The sequence below is a fragment of the Equus asinus genome, chromosome 27, assembly GCF_041296235.1.
Source record: "Equus asinus isolate D_3611 breed Donkey chromosome 27, EquAss-T2T_v2, whole genome shotgun sequence".
Classification (NCBI taxonomy): Eukaryota; Metazoa; Chordata; class Mammalia; order Perissodactyla; family Equidae; genus Equus; species Equus asinus.
Window position 1 is genome coordinate 1,097,465 of NC_091816.1, and position 16,607 is coordinate 1,114,071.

The window sequence follows — 16,607 nt, forward strand, 5'->3', positions numbered from 1 at the left end:
AGTGGGCCTATGCCAAGGGGTCCAGCAATGGTGTGGGTTTCTCAGACTCCAGGTACAAGGTCCCTGACAGCCTTGACATCCTGCCCAGACCAAGAAGCATCCTGGACATCCCCCAGATCTCCAAATAACTCAGTAACAACCCTCCAATGGGTCAAAGTCACAGTCCACTCCATCTAGGAGACTGTCGTTATCCATCCCTATAACAAATAGTTATTAAGCAGCTACTACATTCAAGGCATGGCCTAAGAAGTTACAGGAGACAAAATGATGGACCGAGCACAAATTCCAACATCAGTAATTTATCAGTTTGTAGAGGAATTCAGGTTTTCTCAAATAACCATAAACGAGCCCCAAACAGACAAATGCCATTCATAGATAGAAAGCGTTAATACCATGCTCCCACCTGCCAAATGTGTGTGTGGGGGCAGGGGGGAGTATTAGGATTTGAGAAGAGAAGTATAAATAAATTTTTAAATGACAAAACGTTAAAATAGATGTTAGGAATGGACACCATTTGTTAAGATAAGATATGCAAGTGGCTACAGGTCCAGCTTATCATTTCATCTTAGAGTGGAGCCATCTGAGGGTGAAGCCAAGGCAGGGCTAAGTTGGGCCCAGAGCTGAACACTTAACCAAACGGGGACAGTGGAAATTAGGATCTCTACGGCCAGGACAGAAGCAGCTAGGATGGGTGTGTGCCTTTCACTCTACACACCCCATCGACCATTTTGGTCGCAAGAGCTGTGTACTATGACAGAAAGCCTGACAAGACATGTTTGTTAATATCCACAAGAAGCTCATAAATCACGAAGGATTCCGGACAAGCCCCACTGATGAAATGCTGTCAGGGTCAGCAGCAGGCAGAAGGGACGGTGGCTTCATGGTGAGACCAGGTCAGGCAGCCCTACACAGTACAATGACAGGCCTTGTGAGTGATAAAGGAAACTATTCAAGGAGCAGCAATAAATTCTCCGAGGCATCTCCACCCCGTGTGCAGGCATAGCCAAAGGGTTGTTGGGGGAAAGAAACAAGCAGTGTCTCCTGGGCCAGGAAGTGGTAGACCAAAGCCCCACGGCCGCCGTGAGGGTCTGTTCCACTTTGGCACATACAATCAGCTCTCTGACGGCAACGGGCACAAGCCAAACCTGAGTGAAAGGATCAGCTGTCTGATGCAACATAAACTGAGGTCGTATCTCTTGGGCAAACATACCATCCCGAATGTGTGTGGAAAAGGTGGCGTGCAAGGATTCTTATTCAAAGAGCTTTCAGTTGCTCTCAGAAATGTATACAAAGCCAAAGTGCAAACTTTACTCAAACACATGGCTTCTTCAGAATTCCCTCCACCTCAGTTTAGCTCCGGATGAGGGTGTGGTAGCCAGCTTCCACGGTGGCCTCCCCGCACCCCGCCCCCGGTTCTCATGCCTGTGTGTTTGCCTCCCACTTTGGACTGAGGGGCTGAAGTGAGTGACCAACAATACATGCAGAACTGGAGGAAAATTCAACAAGAGACAGATGAAAGCCACCACGAGAGCTGGAAGCCCCAGGTGCTCCCAGCCCCCACTCCCAGCGCTCTGTTTACTGACTTTTTTCCTAATGTTTTTTAGATCTGCCTTCTCTTGCAGGAAAGGAGGACATACCACCACCTCCTGTAACTGCTCTGCTGAGTCCACAAGAGTCTGTCTCTTGTCCATGATTGGCTAGGGCTGAGGTACTTGCTAAGCAGTTACAATGGCCAGAAAATGAGCACAGGAGAGCTCGCAATCTCCCCAAACCACAAACACCTGGAAGCGTTAGCACCGGGTTCTCAGGAGTCACAGATCTTTCTGGAACGCGGGTTTCTTTTTCCCTTGAGTCTTAGTCAGCATCTGTTCATGTGCCAAGAGCTCTATTCTCAGGTGTGTTCCTGTCAGCAACGGAAGAGCTGAAGCAAGACAGGAGCAGCCAGCGTCACCGTCTGTCCCAGAGAGGTGCTGCCGCCACCTCACAGAGGGAGGACCGGCCTCCCGCCCCATGAGCAGCCCACCCGTGAGCGCGGGATCGCCCTGCCCCCGGCTCCGCTGTCCTCCTCTGACCTTGGCACTCAGGATGGCTGCCTCCAAACTTAGGAAACAAATAGCATGTTCCAGGCAGTAAATAGCATCTGAACAAGTACCAGATATGTAAATTTATTCATTTACAAGTTACATACAAGTTTTACAGTATTGGTTTACTATGTATTCACAAAATATTACCCCTAAAACAACGCAGCATAAAAGTTTTTCAAATGTTTTCTCACCCTGATAGACCATCCTGGGCACCCCAGGGACCCTCCTCAGGTTCCCACGGAACCGACCGCCCGGCTGCACTTCAGGTTTCCACGGGGCAGAGCTGCGGCCACGGCTGATTCCAGGGCCCGGCGCCTCGCTCCCGCCTCACTGCTCCCCTCCTCAGGGTGACCTTCGTGCCTCTCGACCCCAGTGACTCACCTCAGGGTCCCCAACACCTGCTGCAGGGCCTCTGCCAGGAATGCCCTCCCCTCCCGTCCTATCCCAGAGGACCAGGACTTGGACTCGGCCCCTCGAGGGCCTGCTCTGAGGGCCTCCCACATCCCGATTGAGAGCATCTTCCCCAGGGCCCAGCACGGGCGGCCCAAAAGAACAGGGAGTCCTTCTTGGTAGGGAATGCCCCTCCACCCCTCAGCTCCACAAGGGTCTTCTGAAGGAATCATTCTGATTAATTTTTCCCTACTTTGAAACAGGAAGGGAACTGTGGCAAAAAATAAAAGGGTGGGGGGGGCGGGGGGGTGGGTCTCCTGGTCAGACAATGAAGGCACAGAGATTAATTACGTCTCCACAGCTGAAGAGCCAGGAAACAGGTCCAAACCCTTTTTGCTATTCTCTTTAGTTTTGATTTTGGTTTTTAATTTGCTGGTGAACGTCTGTAGAGAAGACTTGATAGAGAGGGTCTTCCTGAACATGCATAGATTTTCCATTCCCCCCACCCCCGCCACCTCCAGTCTTGCTTCAGGAAGGATCTAGGACAGTCAGTCAGCAGAGGCAGAGGCCGTGGAGCCTAGAGAGTGAAGAGAGAAGGCACCTGCTCAAGTAACTTAGAACAAGTGGAATAAAGAATCTTTCCCAACAGGAAGACGGCTCAAGCACACATGCGGGGCTGAGTCAGCTGCCAAAACCCTGCCCGGAGGCCTGCCCGGTGCCCGTCTGCCCCTCTGTCCTGCCGGCTCCTGGAGGCCGGTGGAGGCAGCCTGCACCTCAAAGGGAGAGCCCCGCGAAACCAGGTTCCCCCACCCTCCTATTGCTCGTAATTGCAGCCACTTAGCAAGCATTTACTTTGGGCCAGACATCGTACTAAGCAATTTATAAACATTATCTCATTTAATCCACAGAACAACCCTATGAGCTAATCTTATTATCCCCACTTATGATAAGGAAACTGAGGCTGCGTGCAGTGAAGCCACCTGCCAAAGGTGCACTGCTGGCAAGTGGCCAAGCCTGGTTTCAAATCCAGCTCTGTCTGATGCCAAACCCTGCTCTTATCCACTAGGCCATACTGCTCATCACCCTTAACAGTCCTGAACTGCTGGCCGAGACCCGTTCCTCATTCTGCACCCAACGTGTCTAATTTTTCTTGCTTCTAAACTCATAGTCTTCCTATGCATAGGCTTACCCAGCCCCTCAGATGTGGCATTAAGCACTGTTTCTCTATAATTATTTGCCTCCTCATTTAGCCGTGACTCCCATTTCCACAGCCCTCACCAGCTATGCAAACTCACACTATCCCTACAAATAATGCCGATCCCGGCCATGCCCAGTGCAAGCCATGCTCTGGCCCCACAGTCGGGGACAGAATACCTCTGCCACATTCAAGTGCTTCTGAGCAGATGCCAGGAGCTTATACCCACATTCAGATTTAAGACAGGTCAACTAAAAAGCATTCTGGAAAGCGGAATTTTTAATCAACTGAGAGATGTTCTTCTTTGAAAGGGGAAAAAGAGAACACCTCTCCATCAGTTAAGATGCTGGCTGGTATCATGATGGAATTCTCTCCTGCCAAACACTGAGTCCTCGCTTCTCTCCTCCAGACACAGCAAAAGGAGATACCCATGCAATGGCCATGCACCACGTGTCAACTAATGTGATCATGTGCAGGTAGAAGTCAGCCCTGACATCTGAGGAGACTCAGGGAAGCAGGCCCCCAGGGAGACAGGACCCAAGGTCACGCGGCACAGCTTCCAGGGAAATGCACGCTGTTAATTAATGAGGGGATTAATTAAAAGTGAGCAATGCTCCGCAGCCAAGAACCTTCTAGCTAAGCCAGAAGCACAGAGCCTGGGCAGGTGCAATATCGACTCCAAGATGAGGTCAGAGGTGTGAGTCACACCACGCTGTGCTGTGAACGCCGAGGCGGCTCCAGGCTGAGATGGGCTCAGCCTGAGTTCCAGTGAAGGCAGCACAGAGGAAAACTGGAGCTTCTCTTTCCTGAGAAGATGATCCACGTGCCTTGTTAGCAGATAGCAGGAGAGGAGAGGAGGATGAGAAACAAGGTTTAGTAAATGCCTCTACCATGTACCAGACCACGGCTTAAAGCATTTCTAGACACTGAGCTCCCAGAGCAAGGTCAAAGTGCTCACCTTGAGTCAACAGCAGGGCCCCGGGGTGCTCTTGGGCAGCCCTAGAGTGGGGTCCACCGAGGACCTTGGAGAATCGCCAGACCTCGTGCATTACCCGCTGTCTCACCCAAACCTCAGTTGAGTCGCTGATGCCTGTTCTCTGAGACTAGGAAACTGGGATTCAGGGAGGCTGGGTGACGTGCCACACGGCTAGTGGGCTCTACATCCCAAAACACCAGCACAGTCATCTACTTCTGTCAGCCTGACATTTCGGAGCATAGATGGAGTATGCAACATGTTCAAAATTAAAGAAAAGCAGCAAAAGAGAGGCAATGCCCACAAGTAGGCCACAGAAAAGGAGCAGGAAGGTTGAGAACACAGGCAGCAGGGAAAGCCATAGAAATAGGACAAAAACCAGCCTCTAAAGAGAACCAGATGCAGACACCAGTGTCTACAAGAGCAACATGGGGCTCTGACCTGAAGGCAAGAATTAGGGGATGTATATGATACTGTCCCCCCTCCATCCAGGGCTCCCTCAGGGAGGCTCCCTGCTGGAGTACAAGCACTGATGGCCCGAGGAGGGGGCCAAGGCCTGCTTTTCTCTGGCACTTGTGGTCACCTCATGGCTGCCTTCTCCCGAGGGGGTCATTCTGTCCTCTTCATCCCAATCCCGGCCTCAGTCAGCATGACGTGTGAGCGTGGTCTGCCCCAGGCCTTGTGCAAGAAGCGGGTGAGCAGAGGCCGGCTCTCCATCCCCACAGCATGGCCCAAAGGAACATCCCCTGGAAACACCCTGAATTGACAGCCGCTCTCATGAGAACTTCAACGCGTTTTGCTGGTGCGTTTGAGGTACGAAGGCTTGAGAAGGAAACTACTACTTTTAGTCAAAATGAAATAAGCCGCCTAAGTCTTCTCAGTTCTCCTCTTCCTTCCCCATCTCCAAGGAAGACATCAGCACACAAACAAGGGGCTTTCTTTTACAAAGTGGTTATTATATAAGAGGACTCAAGAAGGCACAGATTACACAGAATTATTTTAGAAACCCCACGAAGCCAGATCAGCAAAGCCTTCTCTCTCGGTGCCATCTATCTAAGGATGGAAATAGAATCAATGATATAAAAAAAATCAACAGGGGGATGTCCAATATTACATAACTGCAAAACATATTACTATTTTTCACAAAATGAAACCCAGAGCTGACTGGAGACAAAATGTTTAAGGCTCCGGTTCCAGCCCACCACGCCTCTGGGCACCTCTTCTGCGTTCCTCATCCACTCTTCTGCTCCCTACTTCCAACATGTGGTGCCAACTCTATCTTATAGTCCACTATCCCTGCCGGGGGTTAACTGGTTTTTAAAGGGGCAGCTAAAAACATTTCAAAATATCACTCCTATAAAGAAATGTATCTGCAATAGGAATTTCCTATTTCTACACAGATAGATGGCACAGAGTGCTTATTTAATCATATTTTGGTTTACAATTTAATACTATTTAATATTCCACTAACACGTGCTCCCTGCATCACTCTTAAACTGTTCTGTACTCTTTCTGTAAAAATTCACTTCCCCATCTATGACCCCATGCTATCTGCATCTCTTCCTACTTCTCTGATGTCTCCTATGAGGCAGGGTCTATTAATATCATACCCATTTTGCAGAGAAGGACATTGAGGCAGAGGTTAGGTGCCCAAGTCATCCAGCAGCAAAATGACAAAACCGGGCTTCTAACCCAGGAGGTGCATCTCTGTTGTCTGTGCTCTTGAGCCCGAAGCCATACCGCTTCTCTGTAACCTACGACATGCTCTGCCAGACACGTGTTCATCATAAAGGGAAAGCACAGAGAGAGCAAAGGCTGACCTGGGAATGTACAGCACCTGTTCAGGGACCAGCTGGGGCAAGAGGAGCTGAGAGACGTTTTACACAAAGGGCCCCATATAGAGAGTGTCCTCACCAGAACCTGACATGCTGACACCCTGATCTCAGACTTGCAGCTTCCAGAAGTGGGAGAAATAAACACTTTTGAAGCCGCCCAGTCTGTGGTAATCTGTAATAGCAGCCTGTGCTAAGACAGGCGCTACAGCACAGCAGGGAATTTACACTTAACCTACAGGCAATGGCTAGCCAGCCGTCTCAGTCTTTAAAAAAGAGAGTCACATGATCAGAACTGAATTTTAGCAAATGGGCAGTGTTGAGATGGACCGGAGAGGGAAAGATGGGCATTCGGGAGAGCAGGTGTGAGGCCACCACACCGCTACAGTGTTCTAAATAAGGGACGTGGAGGCAACAGCACAAATGCTGGGGGAAGGGTGGATTCAAGAACTATGTCTTGGGTACCATCTCCAGGACTTGGAGGCCAATCAGATGGGGGGAGGGGAGCATCCATTGAGAATGAGGCCCAGGGTTAGCTTGGGTGACTCAGAGGATGGAACTACCAATGAAAAAGAACACAGACAAGAGAAGATCTAGCAGAAAGACAAGGTTGGTTTTGGACATGCCAACTTTCCACTGCCTGCAGGACTGACAGGTGCGGTGGGTGGAGGCCCGGGGAAGGAGGGCTCTGCCCACCTGCTGCAGATCCTACACACAGCAGCTCATGCGCCGCCCACCCCTGCACCTTGATAAGGCTGCACGCTCAGGCGTGTCTTGACTCTCACCAGGGCTTTCGCGTCTGGTATCTTCTTTCATCCTATCACTGCAGTCAGGGGTTGAGAGCACAGGTTCTGGGGTTCAGACCATTGAGTCCTGCTGTTATGTGGCTTCTCTCAGCCTTGGTTCCCTGAATACAGGGGCACAGAGAGCCTATCCTCCACAGTCCTCGCAGAGAGTAAACGAGGTCGTGCACCTACAGTGCTCAGCACAGCGCCTGGCCCAGGGTCAATATTTGATCTATGGGAGCCAACGTAAGGCCAAAACCACAGCAGAGAGACAAGGCCAGCACTGACATGATTTTATGGATGAGAAAAATTAACCACAAAGAAATAGCTGCTATTTATACAAAGTTACAAAGCTGGTTGAAAGCACAGTCAGAACCAGAGCCCAGAACTCCAGACTCCCAGTCTCCTACCTCGGAATCGCACTCCCAAATTTTAAATCAAAGCACCTCTCTCACATCCTTATCATCTCAAAAAGCAGAGTTTATCTGTGAAAAGAAAACCATAGCATATCTGAAAAGTTCTCCCCAAACTGCCATTTAAACAAAGCAGTACGGATCTCGTTCGGGTTGCTGGGAGATTCTTAGAAGGCAATTGCATTGAAAGGCTCAGCTCAGTGCCCGGCACAGCGGAATGACACGGGGTGGGTGGGGGGGCTTATGATTCTTCGACACCATTTGGGTCTCAGGACAATAAATGGCACGGTTGTAGACATGAGTTTGCAAGCACCAAGCAAACTCTTCTGACCAGAGAACTGACCACTCAGACCACGGGCACAATGCAGCCAGATTTAGACCTGCCAAGGGCACAGCAGGTACTATTTGGGAGAAATCTCAGAACCTCCTAAGATATTTTTGAAATGCAATTTTCCAGTAGCTCAAAACGATATGATTCAATACGCCAGTGTTCTAATTTCAGCTGCTGGTACTAGAGATATTCCTGGGGTTCAAAAAACTTTTAAAACAATAAAAGCTGCTTCTCAAAATAAGGCTTCAAGACGTCTCTGGTAAGAGGAGCTCCTTGGGCCCTTCTTTGACTGCACTTCGTTATCCTGATATATGACAGTTCTCAGTTCAAAGCTGCCTAGGACGGGCGTAAAATGCCTCTTTCTGAAGATAAATTGGAATACCACCCTTTTGGTTACGCACAAGAGTCTGCAACAATTGCTAAAATTACTACAACTGCACCACACAGCCTCAAAGAAACAAAACAAAGCCCGTGTTTCATCCCACGCTGGACAACCTGCACCGCAGCCGGCATCTGCGGAGAGGAGCCGCGGTCCCGAAACCAGCCGGCGCTCGCCGCCCCCCACTCTGCCTGCTGGAGAGACCACAGATGGGACTCCAGGAGGCGGCATACACTCCACAGGAACAAGAACACAGAAAATCACTGTTCTGAAAGTCAGCAAGGATGTTACAATTAACGTGAGTTTTCTCTACCCAGTCATCAAACATGGGCAGGATGCTTACTGTGTGAAAAGGACCATGGCAACCATGGTGGGGATAAAGAGAAGGGCCAGTCGAGGTCCCTGTCCTCACAAGGGCAATGGGCAGCGGGAGAGACAGGTATAAAACTGCTGCTATACCAGGGGACTGTGATCATCGTTAGTAATATAAACGAAATGTGCTATAGCTCAGAGGAGAGAAAGACTGTTCTGGCTGAGAGGATCAGAGCAGTTTCAGATGAACCCTTTGAGGTAGGTACTGTTATTAGGCACAGATGGGGACACTTGGGAGCATCCCTAAATGATCACGGATATAAAATGGACAGCTGGTCTAATTAAGGTTTTCCCACTCGCACTCCAATTGCACTATTAGGATGCATACTGTCTTAATAAAAAAGGGAAAAAGATAAGAACTCTAAAAATTCACCATTTTCTTGACAGTGTCTAATGTTTTTCTGTATTTTTTTTCTAGTCTGATTGTGTCTCTTAGTGTTCGAAACTTTTTCATGTGCCCCAGGGCAAGGTGAAAATATAAGGGTCTTGTCACAGTGCTTATTTATTTTTTTAATATTAGTTCCTTCTATGTAAAAAGAAGAGTTGGAATTTTTTTCTTGGAACCAAATTAACGGGTCTCAAGATTGATCTAAATGCAATCATCCTGTGGAGTAGGGAGTCCAAGGGGTCCAGCTTTTAATGCACATTACTTTATCTCTATTAAAAGCCTGTAATGACATAAGATGTTTAAGGAGTTTCCTTAGCTACAGAGGGCTAACACTGCTGCTTGCCAACACTTGGCAGATGTTTATTTCCAACTTTCTGGCTCAGTGACACGACTGACATAAGCAAAAACATAACAATATGCAGGGTACCTTTGTCATACATTCCACAACCTTAGCTTAAGAATCAGATAAAAGATGCAGAAAAGAAAAAAAAGAGACCATCTCCACCGCAGGCACTTGAAACCCAGCACCCTAGCTCTGAGACGCAACCAAGGAAATCTAGAAACAGCACAAAACACAGACTGACCACAGCTTCAGGCCTCAGAGCTGCATATCACTTACTATTTATCTCCAACAATTCAGAAACACAAGCCTGCCCTTTGGTACGGACACTCTGTGTTCTCCATCCAATCTATCCACAAGGGCGAGGTCTCCTTCCAGGGGACACAATCCCAGGTGCAAAGGTGATGAAAAGGGAATGTCAATTTTCTTTAAACAAACGTGAAAACGCTTTGCAGAGTCCAAACTACAACATGATGGGTGCTATCATTACTGCTTTTGTCTTCATTATGACTGGCACTGAGAACTTGCAGAAATTTCAAAGGAATATAGCTTGAGAAAATCAAATTAGAAGGTGATACTCAGGAAAAATAAATCCTTGTTTACATAGGAATTGCTGTTCAAGCCCACGTCTATTCTCGGATCACAGGCACCTGCCTATCCCTCCCAGCTCCTTTCTCTCCCTGCCTGCTCCCACTCAGCACTCCCTACACACACTGCCCATCCCTTACCTGGCACCAGGTGTGTTGAGAGGGGCCTTCCCAGCAGAGTTCTGCACAGACAGCACACTCGCCCTTCCCTCCCCTCAGAGACAGGACTGGCAGCTGGCAGAGACTGCTCAGTGTGCGTTCTGGCTCAGAGAGATGAGCCAGGACCCCATAAGCCTCGCTCAGAAAGGTGCAGTAAGAGACCCAGAGGGAAGTTGCCAACTGGGAGCAGGGCGAGAGCAGCCTCTCTGGGAGGGTAGCTGAGTCCCATAACCTGAGCCCCTCGGCAGTGCAAGCCGCCAGCCGGTAAGGCCAGAGGCATCTCCTCTCTGCTGCCCACAGAGGGATCCCGGTCAGGGCCCACCAAAGCTCACCACTGTCAAGTCCCACCCCGACCCAGCTGTGCCCCGAAACCGGAAGGGGCTGGGAAAAGAACGGGAGACTGGCAGGCAGGAGCCCCGGCATCCACCCCAGAAGCTTGTATTCCCTTAAGTAGGAGGGTGGGACAGCCATTATTCAAGGGCCTCTAAATAATAATAAAAATAAAAGTAATAAAGATATTACTTAAACTATTAGAAGTCACAACTCAATGGCAGTCAATCAGAAATGTATTTTCATTTCATTTTCTGAAATGTAATTTAATAGGAAAAAACTGTGTACTTTATAAACTTCAATCTAGATGCTACTTTTCTGAAATACATCTTGAGTAAAGTAAAATACAACCAGATTAAAAAAAAGATACTTGGCTTACTTTTTCACAATTACCAACGTTCTGGTCATTCCAGGACTGGACAAAATGCTAACAAAGTTGTTAGGCAAGAAGCGGTTTAACAAACATTTGCTGAAGTACCCATGAAGTGCCAAGTCTAGTTCAAGATACTAGATATCTATATCTGTCTGTATATAGATAGATCTATAGCTATATAAAGATATAGATAGATCTATATGCCTATACTTAGATATAGATATACTTAGATACATTTCAAGACATAGAGATGAATAAGATAGAATTCCTGACCTCAAGGAGTTTAAAGTATAGTGAAGGAGACAGACACATGAACAAGTAAATCAACGAGCTGCTTTAACAGAGGAACAAAAGGCAAGAAGGGAATGACAGAGGAGAGGCACTCAATCCAACCTAGAGGGTTCAGAAAAGGCTTTCTGCAGGAGACGATACCTGAGAGAGGTCTTGAAGGAGGAGTTTAGCAAGGCAGAGAAAGGAGGAAAGAGCATTTCTGGCAGAAACAACTGAATGGCAGAGCTTGGAGGCGTAAGTGCAGACGGAACATGCAGGCGAGTCAGGGTAGCTGGAGCGTGGGGCAGAGCCGTAGGATCAGGCTGCAGAGAACCTGGGACATTGAATCTAGGGAGAAGATTATGAATCTGGCCTTGGACATGGGAAGTTCAAGTGCTTCTGAAACATCCAGGGGGAGATGGCGAACAGCCATGTCAGAGAGGAAGTCTAGCCTGCAGATAGAGATTCGGGGTCATCACATATAGATGGTAGTCAAACCATGAGACTGAATGACATGACTCAAGGAGAGTCTAGAGTGAGTAGAAAATCTGGTTCTGAGTCTGTAAGAACTCCAACATTGGAGACCAGGAAAAGGAGATGAGCTTGCAAAGGAGACTGAGAAGGAACTTCCAAAGACTTCCAAGTTCATTATACTGTTATGAACTTGGAGAACAAGGCCCTGTCTGAGAGGGTTCAGCCTAAGCATTTCCAGTGGAATCCATGAGTAGGGAAGTCTGCCTATGCCAGGTTCAATATTAGGAAGCCCATGTTTGCTACATACACAAACCATGTTCTCCTAACTAACCTTGTAACAAAGCTGATATTTTGGTCTCCATCTCCCTGAATACTCAACTTCTTCATAACCGAGAAAGAAAAAAACGAAAGCAGTCCCTGACATTCAGAAGCTAACACTCACAGCAAGGCCATGTATTCTCCTAGCAGACACAAACCATCTCAAAGAACACCAGCCCCACACAAGGTTACACTGAGACCATGACAAAAAGAAACAAAATAAGGCCACATCATAATTTTGTCCAATCACAGACAAAAACAAAGTCAATGCGTCACCCACAAAATACCAAACACCCCCTTACTTGGGCAAAATGCCTGTCTGCTACTTCTTTACCAGTTATAACTTTATCCTTGTTCAACTCCCCTAATAGATAAGAGGGATAAGATATCTATCATCCTTATTTTATTTTATTTTTACTTTTTTGAGGAAGATTAGCCCTGAGCTAACTGCTGCCAATCCTCCTCTTTTTGCTGAGGAAGACTGGCCCTGAGCTAACATCCATGCCTATCCTCCTCTGCTTTGTATGTGGGATGCCTACCACAGCATGCTTGCCAAGTGGTGCCATGTCCGCACCTGGGATCCGAACCGGTGAACCCCCGGCCGCCAAAGCAGAACACGTGCACTTAACCACTGAGCCACTGGGCCAGGCCCTCATCCCTATTTTAGAGATGGAAAAACTTAAATCCCAAAAGCAAAAGTTTTCTAAATGACTGCAAAATAATCAATCAGCCTGTCAGAATAGTCACTCATATCAGCTAATGACTAAGAAAGGAAATGTATGTCAAATGGAATAGTTACTGATTTTGCCAGGCCAAATCCAGTATCCAGTATCCTAGGCTGGTGAAGAAACTCCAAATGCCCAGCTCAGCCCTAACGACATGGACAGTTCGAGTGGATCGCTTCATTTATTTAAGGTAGTTGCCTTATTTGGAAAAATTCCAGAGTTGGACTGGATAATTTCTGATGTTCCTTTGGTCCTCAATCAAAATTCATAATTCAGTGGCATCTCCACAATCCACATCCCGTTCCCACTGCCACTTACCAACTAAATAACTCTGGCAAATCACTGACCTCTGCGTCCAACTTCCCCAAGTGTCAGATGGAGGCAAAACCTTACCCACCTCACGGCAATGGGCCTGAGCAACTCGCCTCTCCACAGTGCGGCCAAGGTGAAATTTTACATCAGCTGTGACTTCTTTGGAAGAAAAGAACTTAATTTTCTACAACTGAATGCAACTTGACTTTCATGCCCCGGTCTTCGTGGAACAGACCGCCAATTCTCTCCCACTGTGGTCTACTCACTGCAATCCAGTGATTCTTTTCCGGCAGATCAAGGATTACTCGACCAGTCACCGTCCAGTCGGGAGCCCAATCCCCTTCCAGCAGATAGTGCCCTACAGTTTCTCCCGTCTGCCCCCTCCCTGCTCCCTGGAGGCAGAGGCTCCTGGAAAGGAGTGGAGGAGACTGTCTCCTAAGAATCTCCTGACTTCCTGCCTGCTGCCTGAGTTTTTCTTTTCCATTCTCAAGAAAACAGTCCTGATGCCACATCCTGCATCAATACCATGGCTGACTGTAAATTCTATGCTTAGACTGTCAGCTTTGCTTGTTGGAAAGCACAGATCTTTTTTGTTGTGTTGTTTCCTTCTTTGTCTCTCTCAATAAAGCCCAGCTTTTGGATATATAAAAGGCTTGCTTTCAGATTACTGTCTCACTATGGACCTTCAAATAAACTCTTGTTTTGATCCTGGAAGCCCAGCCATGGCTGCTTCACCTGGGCAGTATCTCCCATCCTTCAGAAACAACAAGGATCCCAGTTTCAATGGATGGAAACTCACAGGGCAACAAGGAACAATTAGGAGTCAGTGGGAACAAGAACACTCGGTTTGGTATTTTCAAAAACATTATCCGTGCTACAAAGCCTTTGGTATATGTCCCCTCTTTGCTCCTCCCTTAAACATCTCTCTTCCTTAGGTTCTGATCACTACAAAAGAGCTCCCTACCCGGCCTTCTCACTCCACATCCTCCCGCACAGCTGCCGTTACACTTGCACTAAACTCGCAGCTTTAATCACAATTTTAAAAATAAATAACTGGAAACTCCTCATGCTGACCCTCAAAGTCCCTGTAATTTGGACCTCTTCCGCCTTCCAGCCTCACCTCCTACCACAGTCCAATGGCAGGAGTGCGCAGATGGCAGAGGTGCCTGGAGAGGCAATGCGCTCTCCAGCTTCCCGGAGGGGCATGTTCAGGCCACTTGAGCCCAGCAGAGACGGCCAGAGAGCTAGGTATTGGCCAAATGCCTAGCTTTGGAACCATCTGGCCTGGGGACAATGTTTGCACCGACCCCCCGCCTCTCTGTACAACAGCTGCACTAGAAAATAAGCTGCTTGTCAGTCGTACTCAGCAGTTCCCTACCACAGTACCTGCTTTCATGATGTAATCTTTGTCTAAAATGGCCTTCTCTTGTTTTTCACTCCCTATTTTTAATTTATCCCTTTGCAAATCCTACTCCTTCTTCGAGGCTTACCTTAAAAGCCAAGCTGTTCATGAAGCTTTTCTTTATTGCTCTATATTCCATCCTGCTTAGTCACCAAGCAGTTTGATTTCATCTTTCTCATGGCTCATATCATACTCCATCTCCGATCACATATTTTTATGGACTTGACATCCTCCTAACAGAATGTAAGCACTTTGAGAGCAAGGGCTGGATCTTGCCCATTTTGTACGTCTATGGCACAGAGGGCACAGAATAACATTCAGTTTCAATTTCTTGAGCATCTACAATATATTTATAATGTTCCTTGCAGTAAGAGTACAGAAGAAATTTTTAAAGATCCTTTTCTTCAAGGAATATGCGATCTAACTGGGGAGAAAAAAATCAGACATATGAAAAACAAAGCTTAAATAGAACTTCTTAAAAAACCCCGAATGATAAGATGTTCAAAACCATGAGGAAAGGAAAATGAGAATCTTTACTATTCACCAAAATATGGCCTCCAAAAGTTTCTAGAAAGTCTTCCCTTGCCCTCCCCCCACACCAAATCAATTGTTTTGAGATACTCACATCCAGCATTTGGTCTTCTTTCCTTTCAAACGTCTAAACTTAAAATAAGTATGATAATGAAAATATATCCTATTCAGTAACGTGACGTGAAAAATAGAATAAAATTTGAAAAAAAACACTTGGTATTAGCAAGCTCATAGTTGCATGTAATATTCAGCTGCATAAGACTAGTTGTACAATAAAGAAGCAAATTGCAGAGGACTCAAATGCCGCCTCTGGCGTTGCTGTAGATGGTGGTATGGAAGCAGGAAAACACACCAATCATGGCCCTGCAGCCACCATTAGGCCCTGGGCCAGAGAAGATTAAATGAAATCCACCAAGAACTATTTCTTGGCAGAACGAAAGGCAGAGGAATAGAAAACTGAATCAGAAATGGAGGAGCCCCAAGTGACCTCAGCTTTCTCACACACATCTAACATGCCCAGGGGACGACAGCTGAAAGAGGCAGAAAAAAATGCCTAGAAGAAATTGAATAGTCATGATAGGCAGTTTATTAGGACTAATCTTGTATTGGGGAACAATTTTTCCTCTTCATGTCACGTGGGGAGTTTGCAATCCAAACAGTTTTGGTGATTATGACAATATATTTTGTGTATATCCATTGCACTTCACAATATTTCCTCCCAGAAGAAGCTTCAAATCCCAGAAAGCTGCCAAAATATATATTGTGGCTGACATGGCCAAAAGATGCTGCCGGGTTAAAGCAGGTGAGGGCACAGAGTTAGCAGTGAGGACCTGCAGAGTGGTTCGGAAGAACAGCAAAGGCTTCAAGGGAAAGAATGTGTCGAGAGATAGGTTTCTAATACACTTAAAAATTTTAAATCTATTTTCAAGTTGTAAGCCCTGTGCCTATTATCCACATCATACAATAAATAAGAAAAAAACGTTCTCCCCATGTTTAGTTCTATGGAATAATTAGTGAAGCTTCCCAGCTCTCTAAAGGCCTGGAAAAATTTTTCCAGGGTGATCCCCAGCACCTCAAAGAAGGATTCACACTCCAAACTCCTCCTTAAACCACTTCCAAAACCGATGGTCTAGATAAATGAGTAATTTACAATTTCTATTCCAACGACAGCAGTGAAGGGTGATTGCTGTGTAAAATAGACCTCCTTGTAATGGGTCATTCATCAACTGAACGCTCTTGATTAGAAAGTTTAGAAAAAACATACACTCAACCTCAAAAACACTAGTTCAATTAAATCTCCATTAACAATAACATTTTACACCTTCATAATCATTTAAATAATGATTTATAGACTCAGATTAACAACTGTAAAGTAAGATTTTGTTTCTTATAACTGAGGTAAACAGAATCCTCCAATTCAATTTCTGGAAATTTAAAAACTAAACATGATCCCAACTGCAAGATGGTGAATTGAACCCATGAATAACTAATGCAATACACTGTATGAACAGCCTATAGGAGAAAAATCACATGATGTTATCAACTAATGCAAAAGAGCATTTGACACAATTCAACATTCATTTATGACAAAAGCTCACAGAAAACTAAGACTAGAGGGAAATGGTGAAATACTGAATTGGGAAC

General features: G+C 46.6%; 1 protein-coding gene across 14 annotated transcripts in view; it reads right to left on the bottom strand.

Annotated features, from left to right (window-relative positions):
• Positions 1 to 16,607, bottom strand: part of CSGALNACT1 (chondroitin sulfate N-acetylgalactosaminyltransferase 1) — a 342,149-nt gene that overhangs the window by 110,961 nt on the left and 214,581 nt on the right. Inside the window, exon 3 of one of the 14 annotated variants that reach the window (XM_070499790.1) lies at positions 14,521 to 14,856. The exons of the other annotated variants lie outside the window; for them this stretch is intronic. The gene's annotated coding sequence lies outside the window, so the exon portion shown is untranslated. The remainder of the gene's footprint in view (positions 1 to 14,520; positions 14,857 to 16,607) is intronic. 14 annotated transcript variants of the gene reach the window in all.